Below are 13,622 nucleotides of genomic sequence, written 5' to 3' on the forward strand. Positions count from 1 at the left end.
GTTAACGGTAGTCGGACATGTACGTGTGTCAAACGCATTCTGATCTGAAACCTCTTTGGCCAGTTGTCGCACTTACAGCAATTTTCAGAGTGTGTCAAGTTAGCACGAGACGACATTTTTCGGTTTTTATTGAATATCTCAGAATTGAAATCGAATTTTGGGTATCTATGTAGGTCAAAAGATGAGGCATTGAGCTCGACTGCGACGAAATGAGAAAAATAGGCAAATGTATTAAGCGGCACGCAGCTATTTAGATTTGGTCATTAGAAATATGTACTCTGCTCAAGATGTTCTCCTTCTCTACATCATTTGTCATAGTCGGAGTTTTTGTTGGATTCGGCGGAGTCAGGTCTTTTTGAAAGGCAGTTGGAGTAACTAAATCTCAGAATCCGGAATCCTTTAAAAAACGTAAAAACTCGGAATTTTTTGAACGTTCAATTGTGAACATGATACTTCATTGATCGCCACTTCCCCGAACCCGGTCAGGCGGGTATGCCCGTTGTCCAGAACCGCGCGCGCGGTTCTGGGCAACGGGTATACCCGCCTGACCGGGTTCGGGGAAGTGCATTCGGGGAAATGGCCGTTCGGGGATATGGTCATTCGGGAAAATGATTTTCGGGGATGTGGAAAATTAGGGGAAGTGGCCATTCGGGAAAATGGTTTTTAGGGGAAGTCGCCATTCGGGGATGTGGCAATTCGGGGAAATGGATTGTTCGGGGAAATTATTTTCAGGTAAATGACATTTCGGGAAAGTGTCTTTTCGGAGATGTGGCATTCGGGGAAATGTCTTTTCGGGAATGTGGGTTTCGGGGAAATGTCATAGATTCGCAACTGCTGTGTGAGTTGGCAGAGAATTACCGACTTGCGATCATTTTCTAAACCTATTTTTATTTTTGAGGTGACTTTATCAACATCCTTCTCTGAAAAATGTCATATTTGCACCCAGAAAAAGGCCAATTTTGCATTCAAACCCCAAATGGCACAAACGAAAAACACCAGTTTTGCAATCGCTTGTCGTACGTTAAGAGTTGACCCAAATACGAAACCCCCAGCAGTGGGCCCCACAACAACGACGACGACCCTTCCTCAACTCAAGAGTGTGCTGCGCGCCACCAAACAACTCCAGCAAAATCACGCAAAAGAGGTCACACTTATAAAATATCAATTGCCTAAAGAACGTAAAACACCCCTCGCAATCGAGAAAAAGTGAGGTTATGTAACAAACTGCTGGGTTAGTTTCGTACAGACGCACTGCTGGCACACTTCAGGCCAAGTCGGCGTCGTCGGTGGCGGCATTCGTCACATCTTGGCCGATTCCAGACCCGTCTCCCGGGTCAGATTGTGGGCACGAATGCCGACCGTCCTCCGGGGGCAACTGACACTAGGCGGTTGTTTACTGTCGCACTGTAGGACATGAACGACGACGACGCCGCCGCCACAGAAGTGAAAGACTAGCTCTAGTCACGCTATCATATAGGCGAAAAGGGAGGTTAGGTTTTTTTTCGAGCACCTCATATGACACGAAAAGAGAAGAGAACTGACAATAAATTCTGTTTGACTTGGACCAGATTTGATTCAGGTTATTGGAAGACTGGAGTTAGTCACTTGGTTTGGATTGACTGACTTAAATTGTTCTTTAGATACCGTAAACTTGGGACTCACATAAAAGCTAACCATATTCCCTTTTCGAAACCGACCAGGTTAACCGGATTTGGTCACTGTGACCTCGGGAACCTACTACAGCGATTTTGATGATCTCCGACATTTCAATGATAATGTTAGGGCCTCAATATGCTCATTCCGGAACCAGTTACCCGTAGCCCCTAAGGGACACTTCTGGAACAGACAAGAAATCCTAACATGCGACGTATCAAACTTCATGAAATTGAACGTTAGAATAATCTATGGTTATGCCCTTGTTCACGGACCCAACTGGTCCCTTCGGAACAGGTTACCGTGGCCGCTGGGTGACCCTTCCTAGGATATGCAAGAAACCCTAACATGCGACATATCAAACTTAATGAAATTCAAAGTTATTATAATCTATGGTCATGCCGTTGATCTATGACCCAACCTGGTCTCTCCAGAACCAGTTACTGGTAACCTCTAGGGGACACTTCTGGAATAGTCAAGAAACCCTAACATGCGACATATCAAACTTCATGAAATTAAAAGTTATTACAATCTATGGTCATGCCATTGTTCTATGACCTAACCTAGTCACTCCGGGACCAGTTTCTGGGGGCCTCTAGGGGACACTTCGGGAATATACAAGAAACCCTAACATGCGACATATCAAACTTCATGGAATTGAAAGTTATTAAGAACTGTGAGTATGCCGTTGTTATCTGACTCAACCTGGTCACTTCAGAACCGGTTACCGGTGGCCGCTGGAGGACACTTCCGGAATATGCCAGAAACCGTAGCATGTGACATACCTAACTTCATGAAATTAAAAGTTATTACAATCTATGGTCATGCCGTTGTTCTTCGACCAAACCTGGTCACTCCAGAACTGGTTATCAGTGGCCACTGGAAGACACTTGTTTTGGTTTGAAAATGTATAGAGATATAGTTTAAATTTGTTGAGTAACTAGTTACTGCTATTACTTTTCAACCTCCAAACGCTCTCCGACTCGAATCTACGCAGCATTCTAAACACACGTTCGAACTGTCTGTCCCAACCATATGTTCCCCAAAGACACCACCAATTTAAAACCACCACACAAAACCCCTTCAGCCAGACCGTTTGTCGTGGTCGTCGTAGTCATTAAACTTTCAAATCAATATTCACTGCGCAAAGCCTTCCAGCCAACAATCAGCAGCCAAACCACATTTGCATGAGCCTTCTGTTGTTGTTGTTGTTGCTGAAGTGTTTGCTGGCTGGTGTCACACAAAAACCAATCAGCAAACAAAAAAACAACCGAACACAGACAACAACTGGCGTTGTTTTGAAACAGCGCGCTCGCGCAAAATATGCGTAAATTGCTGAGGGCATAAATTTTCGGTTGATTGGTGGCCGGTTCTGTGGTTCTGGACGGAAGTCGTGGCTCCAGAGAGGAAGTTGTTCTTGGAATCGATGGCCGCTGCAGGCATACCAATGCGCGGTTCTTTGTCTGGGATCTTCAGCTCCAAGGTGACGCGCGTCAACGTCGAGACCTCTTCACTGAGTTGAGGTTCTCCTTGGAACTTCGCTTGAAGACGCTTAGTACACCAAGGTGATGGCAACTTTGGGGAAGACCCCTCGCGTCGGAAATCGTAACCGCCCGGTAATGAACATGTTCAACATTTTATGCCTTCATGAGCTAACCTCCCCCCACGAGAGCTTGGACGAAAGCCATGTTCGTACAGCGCTGCGTACAAGACGCTTCAAGTGGCGCAAACGACGCAAGATCCGCGTAGGTTACACCCAAGCGAAGGAATTCTGGCAAATTAGAGTCATATCGACGTTCGCACGTCGCTTTTTGACGTTTCGAGAAAAACGCGTTTCAATGTTTGACCTTGAAAACAAAAAATTGAGCACGCAACGTAAACAATAACAAACACGTTTTGTTTGGTTACCCATTTTGTGCATTGTCCCGAAGTTTGGTTGCATTTGATTACCAGAGTCCCGAGTTATAACTAAAATGTTTACGGTAGTCGGGCATGTACGTGTGTCAAACGTGTTCTGACCTGAAATCCCTTTGACCAGTTGTCGTACTGAAATCAATTTCTCAGGATTGAAATCGAATTTTGGGGATCTGTGAAGGTCAAAAGGTGAGGTATTGTGACCTGTTCTTAACTCAATTTGGCCCAAAATACACGTGCGAGAAGATAGCACGACACCGACGATTTACAGATTGTTGCGTTCTGTGTTCATCAAGCTAGGGAGAGAATTTAATATCTGTTACTAACAAACTTGTCAAACCAAAATTTCTCCCGGTTTTGGGTGCATCCCAGCCCAAGGTTCGCAAGGTTTTGCGCAAAAAGAAAAGCGCCTCAAACCCCACAAGTCCTACATAAATCCACGTAGACTTCAGCAACTACAACGACTTAGTCATTTCACCTCACAACAAATACAAAATATTGGTAATTGTTCGCCTCCGGACTGTAATGTGTGCTGTTCGCCGTCAAAGTATCGAACTCGAAACAATGCTGGGGGTGTACGATAATTAACGATACTTCTCATGCATCGATCTGTCCTGTCGCACGTTGACGTCGCAGAACTATGGGTTTTGGCGAAGTTTATGCAGCGCGCGGTTGTCGCCGCAGCCCAAATGGCAATTATTTTTTAAGGTGTTTACTTATCAGGTTCCATGCCACCAGTCTACACGGACTAACGTATAGAGCAGCGGACACGTGTTGTTTTGTGGAGTGGCGGCACTTTCTTGCCGGCAGCCGACAACAACGCGGCCCCGGCATGCAATCGTTTATCTAAATTACAGCCCGTATTTGAGAGAGAGGACGGGCCACACGGGTTCGAAACTGCTCTGTCGTACTCTTTATTTGGAGTGGTTGAAAGGTTGGAGTTGCGACGGTTTCAAATAAATACTTTTGAAGTTTCTAGAAGGAAAATCCTGAAATGTACCTTAAATTCTAAGTTTTTGGATTCTTGCGTTTAAAATATATCTAAAATCAACCACTTTCAAATCGAGGATTTTTTTTCGTTATCTAGAGATTCAACACAATTAACACGATTGGAATCATTCCGATTTCAATTGCGTTGCAAGTCACCTCAATCAACTTTCCAAGAGTCCCTCTTCAAGCGTTTCGATTTCATTCGTCGTCGTTCCAGAGCCCTCCCTGCGTAAAGTCTAATCGGTGTAATTTAGTTAATCCACCCCAAACACACAGTGCAGCCCCCAAGAAACCACAAAACTAAATTAGTTTCAGTTTTCCCTCCCCTTTAAGGTGTACCAGCCAACAAACTAGCAAAACGACCTACATTGTATGTAGTTTCCTGGATTTTTCTCTCCCCAACTTTACCCCACTTGAGGAAAGTATAAAAAAAATAGCAAAAGTATGCGATCACAAAGAGCTTTCGGGGAATCGTAAAGCAAGTTGTTTAATCGATTTCAAGTTCTGAACCGACACGCGTGGACGTCGCCGTACGGGTTGGAGGGACTCTTTGTGCTTTAAGTTTGAGAAAGTGAAACATATTTGTTTTTGTAATTTTGTTGTGAAAAACCTATTTTTCGAGTTATTCTCAAATGACGAAACGGCTAACTTTTCAAAAATAATAGTACTTAAAAGTACTTTTTTGCAATTCCGTCATGAAACTACTTACTTTTCCTGTCATTCTCGAACGACGAAACAGCCTACTTTTCTGTACCAAAAATAACAGAATCGAATAGTAACCCTTTTCAAAACAAATGCTGAAAAGTTCTATTTTTCAGCACTGAAATGGATGCTGAAAAGTTGAACTTTTCAGCACTTGTTTCGAAAAGTTATACTTTTCAACATTTTTTTGAATTAAACGATTCATTGACTCAATGCATGGATATTTGTCCTATAATTCTGTTCAAAGGGTGTTTTCGGAATTGCAAAAAATGTTGTATGGAACTCGTTGCAAAACTAGATTTTTTCATCACTCGTCGTATTTATCCAACTCGGTGAACCTCGTTGGATTAATGTACGACTCGTGCTGAAAAAATCCTCTTTTCGCAACTTGTTGCATAAACTACTATTCTGCGTATATTTTAGAGCCGAACATTTCAGCTTTTTAGCACTTATTCAGTTAACCTCGTTGGATAAATGTACGAATCGCGCTGAAAAAAAATTCAGCAACTTTTTGCATAAACCATTATTTTTAAACATTTTTAGTCGCTCAAAAATTGAAGGAATAAAATATAATTGAATAATTAGTTTGGTAGTTTGACTTGCTTGATATAACTTTTTATTTGCTATATATATATTTTTTTAAAGACTACTTAAATGCCAATGCCCATGTCATTCTGCAGTGCATGGACTATTTAAAACATACTATTCGAAAATATAACATTAGAAACTTGTTAATTTGTGTAATTTTTTTTTCGATGAAATACTTTTTTTATATGAATAAGGGTTTATCATGTTCGTGACTTCAAAAGTCCTTTGACTAAGAGTGATAAATCATCCAGTTTTGTCATAAGCAAGCAACAACTGAATTCGATTTTCTTTCGATATCTAACATTTCAATAACAAACATGTTAAACTGTTTTCGTAAAATCTTTTCGCGAGACGCATTAGTAGATCTGCATAACAGGTTCTCGCGACCAAGTCGCGACTCTTCCGCTGCATCATCTGCTTCACACCCCCAAAACCAAAGCACCCGCGGTCCAAAACACCATAATTTGAATAATTAAATAAATTAGCATATTGCGCGTCTTCGGTTTCTTCTATCCGCGATTTGGTCTAATTCATCGGAATCGCTCAAGGCCTTGGAGAGAACGTCCGTCCGCTTCTTCCCCAGCAAAGGTGCCGGGTGACAAATCTGTTCACGCTTGAACGTGCTTAAATCTTGACATTTCGGGGAATTCCGGCTTCCGCCGAATGTGACGACCATTACGCAAATAAGTACCGCAGAGAGGTTCACGATGTGCGTGGTCAGGTGCTTCAAGAGCTGAGATGACATGTGGAGTTCACGACCTTGCGCGGGACTGCTGTCCAAATTGTCCGCCTGCGGCGTCGTCGCTCAGTAACGGTCGTCAGTTCCGCGAAACTTTGACGAATCGGGGGATTCTTATTTGTTCGGTATTTCTGCGCGGCGTAACGGTGCTAATTGTATTGCGAATTTCAACAATTGTGCAATGTCGCCGTGACCATCGGTAGTCACCGCAAATATCTCAATGAAATGACTCAAACTTCAGAATGTTCAAAATAACCCAGTAAGACCGATCACATTTTCTCAAAAGTCGATCCAATACCTGCGTTAACCCCCACGATACCCGCACAGAAATTGCCAGCTCAAATCGCAACCTGCGTTGACTCGTGGCGACGTGTTTTCCCAACTCGACGACGTTTACACCCAACCAGTCGCGGGAGTTTGGCGGCGATGTGAAAGTGAAACAAAAATCACCCCTCAATCAACTACCTGCCATTACCCGCGACCGACCAGGTATTGTGGACAGGTCTTGAACGCAACCAGCATCAGCTGAGCACCCAGATCTTGCGAGGTCTTTTCGCTTGTCTCGTTGTTGCGGCTGACCTCGATTGGAGCTGACAAAACAACATTGTGGTAGATGTAGTTGTTGCTGTAGCAGACGTACTGTGTCCAAAAAACAGGTACGCGCAGAGTACGAATCGTTTTGATTGGATGACATACGGGGAATTCAATTTCGGGTTGCCGTAAATTCAGTGGCACTTCATAATATTCTACAAAGTCATTTCTCAGTTAGAAACCTCAAGTATAGGTAGAGTTCACATTTTCGAACGAACTTCTGAGATCACAGTAGGACCAAAGTCCCACGACCGAATCGAATTCAATTTGTATTCCTGCCCTGCGGTACTGCGGCCAAAGTTACGATCCCCCTTCCCGTAACTACAGTTATTCCTGGCTGACCAAGGCCGGGAATAATAATCGCACATCACCACCACCACCGCCGTGTGCAAGTGAAATTTATTGAACGCATCGTTTAACGGCACGCTTAACATTTAATAAATTGTGCGATTAAAAGGCCATTCCGGAGGACGCCACCGCTGAAACAGGTTCTGCGGCGTTGCATCATCGGCGGTAGAACTGGATTTTTCAACCCTTTTTCAACCCGCGAATGCTTGAAGATTTGAACAAAGATCTTTCTCGCGAATGAGGCTGGAATACGGTTTCGTTGTATCGTCGAATGAAGATCTCTTCCGGGGAAGGGAGAGCTCGGTGAGTCCTTGACTAGTCGTGACCCAGAAATCTGGAAGAATTAGATCTCTGGCGGTTACCAAAATTCTACAAGTTGTTCTACGTCAATCTTATGCAAAGTTTTCAATACAAACCTTACGCAAATCTTCAACCTTCCCAGATTACGCCCGGCACTTCCCAAAAACCCAACGCAAATCACTCAGTTAATAACCCTTAACCACGCGCTGTGCGCTAAAACATCGCATAATTTCCGCCGGCCGCCATGCCCATCCGAGAGGTCCGTAACTTGGTGGCAAAAATACACTAAGATTTACATAAGTCCAGGCCGCGCGTCTTCGACGCCATCAAACAGAATGAGGAAACTCCCACTTATCTGCAATCTTCCCACAATTTGCAGATTCGCGTCGACGCCGCCGCCGCCAGTGGCCGCGACTGGCCAAGAATTAGAAATCATTACCTTATCAAACCGCGAGTATGTGTGTGAGTAGTGTGAGCGATGATGTGGGTAACTAATTGTGCCGCTTTACTTTCATTGAGTTGGGTAGATTTTGCTATGTTGCAGTTTTTTTCGCCGGCATTTTGTTTTATCCCATTGTCGAGGCCCGAGTTTGTGGAGGTACGCGATGGGAGGCAAATTTTGGCGAAGATACAAATACATAAAAGTAATCTACCTTACTCACTTATGTTATGCGAGTATGATTTGGGGTCAAATTATACCAACCTCTTGCTTATTACTGAGGTAGACCTACAAGTCATAACTTGAAGAAAACTTTCGATGACCCAGGATACTCCAACTTACTTAAATGATAGTCTACTAAAAACGCTGAAGATATTTGGGTATGTTCCGGGATCAATAACCACTTGTTACGGCGGCAGCACCACAGATCTTGTTTCCAGGGAGTCCTTGGTTAACCATGGACACGTCAACTTATCAGAAATGTAGTCAACCATACTCTCTGAACCTATACGGGTATGACCTGGGCCGAAACTCTACCGATCTCTAGCCTGTTACGGCGGTAGACCTACAGATCATCCTTGGTTAACTTGAAGGAAACTTTGATTGAACCAGGGGACTACTACATTCTAAAATGGTAGTGTACCATATTCACTGATGTTAATCGGGAATGTTCCGTGGTTCAAAACCGCCAACCTCTTGCTCGTTACGGAGGTAGATCCGAAGATCTTGACCACACCATGCCAACATGTCAAACTGGTAGTCTATGCGATTATTATTTGAGGTCGAATTCAGCCAACCTCTCACTTGATTTTGACTCCAGGAAGTTCTTGGGTAACCAACATATCATAATGTAGTCTGGAATACTCTCTGAACCTATGATCTGGGGTCAAAATCTACTGATTTCATGGTTGTTAGGACGGTTGAACTTCCACGAACTCAAATATTTTAGGTTAACATACCTCAGAATACGGAGGATAACAGATATTCAACAAATGAACTCCTAGACAATTGGGAATGACCTTAAAAGTCTCAAAATCACTAGAAGAGTGGTGAAGTTATGTCCTGTGAAGCTCTTCCATCAGCTGTTTTGTACATCCATCAATTCAGGATCCCGCTTGCACTGTTCATCAGCATTTCAGTCATTTGAAATTGTGTGTTTTTTCCTTTACTTCTCCAGTATTGTACAAGTTACGCGATTTACTCTTCAGCGGCGCGCGCGCCGGGAATTATGTAAACAAAACGTGGCCCCACACACTCACATGCTCATACCTCACACAACCACACAAGTGTACATGTACAATCCTCCTCCAATTGCCCCGGAGAGAGAGATGTGCTGTATGTGCTCGCGCCGATTACGCCGAGAGACATTTATAAATTGGAACATTTTGCTGGCCGCGGCCGATAATTGCACCTCCAACTCCCCCTCCTTCGGTTGCCGGTGGTCACTGCAAGAGGAGACCCCAAATTAAGCTATCAGATGTTTTCTTATCCAACATTTATTAGATAAATCACTTTCATCAAAATCAATTATTCATTCAGCTGTTCTTCGGTGTGTTTATTTTGGCGGAGCCGTCATCGTTCAGCGGTGCGATGTTTTTGGGATGTTTTTTTGTTTTTCGGCAAATGGGCAAGAAAAAGTGGCAAAAGAAAGTGAATACATATGCGTTTTATGGGTGCAAGTTTGCCCACGTCCGCGCAAATGTTCCATAAAACAAGACCCTTAATGAGTTTTCACTTTTGTTGCTGCTTTCGGGTGATTTGGTTTAGTGCGTACAGGGAAGTCCTACGAATCTTATGGGTAGAGATCAAAGATTAGTCGCCTATAAACCCACAGAATTCAATTGGTTACAATTGGTATTGGATAGTTCAGTTGGTACTGTGATGCCCTGTAGCATAAAAAAACTCCAACTCAGAAAGTGTAGAAAAAACTCAGAAAAAAAACCTAATTACTGGACACTTTCTGTCACGAACTCCACACGCATGTCCCCCACTCTTCTTCCGAAGATCGTGCTGTACGTGCCCCAAGGGGTTCTCCCATGGTTCCCGTTGAATCCCGTTACAAACGCGGAAGCTTCGGTCGGTCCCCCTCCCGTGGTCACGCCCCCCCAATTCTAAATCCAATCGACTTCGACAACGTTTAATTGCCACGTGTCCTCGTTTTTCCAACTCGAACCTGCTGAAACAGGTTCAAGGTAGTACCTCTCGTTAATCTTAGAAGCTGCGATCTCCGAGGAACCTCCGCGCGGAAGATTACTGTCGTGAGTACGAGCGCTCGCCGTGCGCACTTCTCGCAATCAATTCTGGCGGTGCAATTGTTTTGTGGCCTGCAGGACCGGGAACTTCTTGACGTGGTGCCGACTAATGGGTAATGATTGTAATTATCATTACGTTTGCGCTGGCTGATGTTTACACGCCCGGTTGTGGTCGCTCGGGGTTCTACAGCAGGGTGACTACCCAGCTGGAACGGGTCAAAAAATCTCAATAAACGCAATCAATCGAGTTGCCACCCTGCCCAACTAGGAAGAGTTCCCTCGGAGATATCGGCGCGAAAAGTAGGACGCTGGGAGTGGCCGCGCATCTGCGCGGCTAATGTTGATGAAGCGCAGAGGAACTGGATGGTGTCCCAAAGGCCACTGGGTATTGCGTGCAAGTCGCGCTCCAAGATACGGCGGCCCTCGTTGGAACAAAGATTGAAATGATTGATTCGCGATGCAGCGGACCGCACGGCGATGCACCTTCTTGGAAACCGTGTGAACTAGCCTGCGGCTAGGACTGTCCCGTTCAAGTTAAGTGCGTCCTAGAAATAGGACGTTGATCGTTTTGCCTTCCCCGCAGGGGCGAACCAACTCCCTGAAGTCGCTCTGAATATCATTGCTGGTCGGATACGGTTGTCGTCTGGTGAGAATCGAACTGTTTTTGTAGTACAGTCAAACCTCGCATAAGAGCGCCTCGCATATGCAACTTTGCATATACGAGTCATTCCACCTGATTCGGTTTTGTCGCAAGAGTTGCATATGCGAGGTACAGGGCTTATGGGATTTTGGCTATATGGGAGACATGGCCTATATTTTTGTAAAAATACATCTTAACTATACAAATTTATAGTGTTTTGGAATCGTTATGAAGTCAGCTATACAGCTACACCAAATTTACAAGGTTTACGATGTTCTAGGTCATCCGAAACTTCCTCAAGTTAAGGCCTATGTGTTCACCGCCGTACAAGTATGAGGTAGGCGATTGTGACTTTGGTTTTTGACCTCAGATCATATCCGGATAGCCTCAGGGAGGTTCAGGGACTAGTCTACCGATATGTGGTGATGTTCTGGGTCCTCTGAAGAGTCCCGGGAGTTACGACCGATGGGTCTACCGCCGTAACAAAATAGAGGTCAGTGGTTTTTGACCTCAGATCATATCCGGATAGCCTCAGGGAGGTCCGGGGACTAGTCTACCGATATGTGGTGATGTTCTAGGTCGTCTGTAGAGTCCCGGGAGTTACGACCGATGGGTCTACCGCCGTAACAAAATAGAGGTCAGTGGTTTTTGACCTCAGATCATATCCGGATAGCCTCAGGAAGGTCCGGGGACTAGTCTACCGATATGTGGTGATGTTCTAGGTCGTCTGTAGAGTCCCGGGAGTTACGGCCGGTGGGTCTACCGCCGTAACAAGATAGAGGTCAGTGATTTTTGACCTCAGATCATATCCAGATAGCCTCAGAGAGGTTCAGGGACTAGTCTACCGATATGTGGTGATGTTCTAGGTCTTCTGTAGAGTCCCGGGAGTTACGGCCGGTGGGTCTACCGCCGTAACAAGATAGAGGTCAGTGATTTTTGACCTCAGATCATATCCAGATAGCCTCAGAGAGGTTCAGGGACTAGTCTACCGATATGTGGTGAAGTTCTAGGTCTTCTGTAGAGTCCCGGGAGTTAAGGCCGGTGGGTCTACCGCCGTAACAAGATAGAGGTCAGTGATTTTTGACCTCAGATCATATCCGGATAGCCTCAGGGAGGTCCGGGGACTAGTCTACCGATATGTGGTGATGTTCTAGGTCGTCTGTAGAGTCCCGGGAGTTACGGCCGGTGGGTCTACCGCCGTAACAAAATAGAGGTCAGTGATTTTTGACCTCAGATCATATCCAGATAGCCTCAAGGAGGTTCAGAGAATAGTCTACCGATATGTGGTGATGTTCTAGGTCTTCTGAAGAGTCTCGAGAGTTACGGCCGATGGGTCTACCGGCGTAACAAGATAGAGGTCGATGGTTTTTGACCTCAGATCATATCCAGATAGTCTCAGGGAGGTTCAGGGGCTAGTCTACCGATGTGTGGTGATGTTCTGGGTATTCTGTAGAGTCCCGGGAGTTAAGGCCGATGGATCTACCGCCGTAACAAGATAGAGGTCGGAGGTTTTTGACCCCAGATCATATCCAGATAGTCTCAGGGAGGTTCAGGAGCTAGTCTACCGATGTGTGGTGATATTCTGGGTATTCTGTAGAGTCCCGGGAGTTAAGGCCGATGGATTTACCGCCGTAACAAGATAGAGGTCAGTGATTTTTGACCTCAGATCATATCCAGATAGCCTCAGGGAGGTTCGGGGACTAGTCTACCTGTAGAATCCCGTGAGTAGGGTCCCCGGATCTCCCTGAGGCTATCCGGATATGATCCGAGGTCAAAATCACCTTTATCTTGTTACGGTGGTAGACCCATCGGACGTATCTCCCGGGATCTTACAGAAGACCCAGAACATCACCACATATCGGTAGACTAGCCCCTGAACCTCCCTGAGGCTATCCGGATATGATCTGAGGTCAAAAATCACTGACCTCTATCTTGTTACGGCGGTAGACCCACCGGCCATAACTCCCGGGACTCTACAGAAGACCTAGAACTTCACCACATATCGGTAGACTAGTCCCTGAACCTCTCTGAGGCTATCTGGATATGATCTGAGGTCAAAAATCACTGACCTCTATCTTGTTACGGCGGTAGACCCACCGGCCGTAACTCCCGGGACTCTACAGACGACCTAGAACATCACCACATATCGGTAGACTAGTCCCCGGACCTTCCTGAGGCTATCCGGATATGATCTGAGGTCAAAAACCACTGACCTCTATCTTGTTACGGCGGTAGATCCACCGGCCGTAACTCCCGGGACTCTACAGACGACCTAGAACATCACCACATATCGGTAGACTAGTCCCCGGACCTCCCTGAGGCTATCCGGATATGATCTGAGGTCAAAAACCACTGACCTCTATCTTGTTACGGCGGTAGATCCACCAGCCGTAACTCCCGGGACTCTACAGACGACCTAGAACATCACCACATATCGGTAGACTAGTCCCCGGACCTTCCTGAGGC

The 13,622-nt window shown here is 45.3% G+C and overlaps 2 protein-coding genes across 7 annotated transcripts in view; one reads left to right on the forward strand and one right to left on the reverse strand.

The window, feature by feature from the left end:
• Nucleotides 1-338, reverse strand: part of LOC128093043 (hepatoma-derived growth factor-related protein 2-like) — a 160,982-nt gene extending 160,644 nt beyond the window's left edge. Inside the window, exon 1 of the mRNA XM_052708483.1 lies at nucleotides 18-338. The gene's annotated coding sequence lies outside the window, so the exon portion shown is untranslated. The remainder of the gene's footprint in view (nucleotides 1-17) is intronic.
• LOC120413569 (tyrosine-protein kinase Btk29A) overlaps nucleotides 1-13,622 on the forward strand; it is a 210,904-nt gene that overhangs the window by 81,913 nt on the left and 115,369 nt on the right. The window lies entirely within an intron of this gene.

The sequence above is a fragment of the Culex pipiens genome, chromosome 2 (assembly GCF_016801865.2).
Source record: "Culex pipiens pallens isolate TS chromosome 2, TS_CPP_V2, whole genome shotgun sequence".
Classification (NCBI taxonomy): Eukaryota; Metazoa; Arthropoda; class Insecta; order Diptera; family Culicidae; genus Culex; species Culex pipiens.